The sequence below is a fragment of the Dipodomys ordii genome, unplaced genomic scaffold, assembly GCF_000151885.1.
Source record: "Dipodomys ordii isolate 6190 unplaced genomic scaffold, Dord_2.0 Scaffold129, whole genome shotgun sequence".
Lineage (NCBI taxonomy): Eukaryota > Metazoa > Chordata > Mammalia > Rodentia > Heteromyidae > Dipodomys > Dipodomys ordii.
In genome coordinates this window covers 1,172,098-1,173,741 of record NW_012267345.1, presented here as the reverse complement: position 1 = coordinate 1,173,741, position 1,644 = coordinate 1,172,098, and positions in this window count along the sequence as shown.

Below are 1,644 nucleotides of genomic sequence, written 5' to 3'. Positions count from 1 at the left end.
GTAGAACACACAGCCCAGGCGTCCAGATTCCCAGTCTTACTCAGGGCGGGCAGGCGGGCGAGCGGGCTGGTTTACTCCCACGCCCCTCCCCCATCCCACGCCCCCCATCACCAGGGGCTCTGGGTAAAGTCACGGTCAGTCCACCTCACAGCAGGCGGTCAGGAGTGGGGCCTGGTCTCCTGCTTGTCTTCACTGGGGCTCAGAGCCAGGGCAGCCACAGAAAGCCACGCTCCCCTCTCCTCACCAGACCCCACCCCACCCCCCTGCACCCACCTTGCTCTGGTCCCTGGACAGAGCAGACCCAGTGACAGGACACTGCCACCATGACCTCTGAAGACAAAGGCGAGAAACCCGCCCAGCCCCTGACACCCACTGGACACCAAGTGGCCTCCAGGCCGTCTGGCCAGGGGCCTGCCCGGCCTGCTGGAGGCTGAGCACGCAGCCAGGAAGGCTTTGAACGCAGATCCGGTTTCACACAGGACGTTGCAGCCTAAGGGCTCCCCTTCCCCGGCCATTCTCAGCAGCCAGCGCCAGCGCCGTCTGGTTGTCTGGTTCTGTCACCCACGGTGCAGGCCGCACCCACGGTGAGGCCCCAGGAGCTGATGGAGCCCCTCCAGGCCTAGACATGAAGGGCTGCAGACCCCCGGGGCAGCCTGCAGGGTGGGGGTGGCATTCGTGGAGCAGATAAGGGGAGGGGGGGCTGTGGAAGGGAGCAGGGTCCAGAGAGCACGGGCTGGGCCAGGGGCGGCCTCAGGCGCTGCCAGCCACAACCATGTTTTCCTATCTGTGAAGTGGGTGTGAGTCCTGCCTGCCCCACGTCCTCAAGGAGCCGAAGCGTGGCCACATCCCCAAGCTGAGCTGGGCTCCGGGGCCACTCAGGGAACGCCCAGCACAGGCCGCTCAGAGGGACCCAGGCCACAGCGCAGCCCAGCCCTGCCCCGGCTCACCCAGCCCTGCCCCGGCTCACCCAGCCCTGCCCCGGCTCACCCAGCCCTGCCCCGGCTCACGGGCTCCCCAGCTCGGGCACAGGCGGCAGCCAGAGGGGCCAGAGTCTGAGGTTGCCTGCAAGGGGGGTAGGAGGGGGGCTGGCATGCCCACAGCAGGAGCACCACTCGAGCCCCTGCGGCCACCCAGACCCCACACCCAGGAAGCGCCCCGCCCCTCCGAGCCGGACCATCCCCAAGAGTGCCCACCTCTGCACCGCAGCCGGGGCTCCAGGGATAGAAAAACTGTGAGCAGAAAAGCCCAGAAGAACATGGGGTCCTACAAGCGGCATGTCTCTGCACACACACACAGACACAGTCACACACACACACACACAGCTCTCACCTCTGCCGACTCCATGGGCCTTGGAGAACTCTGGAATCCCGCTCTGTGGACCGCGGTGCGTGAGTCAGGGAGCCCTGAGCAGGCCTCCCCTCCCTCCCCTCCTCAGCTCCCTATGGATGGCAGAGCAAGGCCTTCCTCCCCCGGCTTGCTCACCTCCCCCTGAGTCCAGAAGAGCCAGCTGCACCGGGCAGGTGAGCTGCCCAGCCTGGTCCCCGGGCGAGGCAGAGTGGCAGAGGGGACCCATGCACCAAGCCAAACCAGGTGGGTGGCGCCGGCCGGGGCAGGTTGTTGTGGAAGAGCCACACTGGCCGCGTG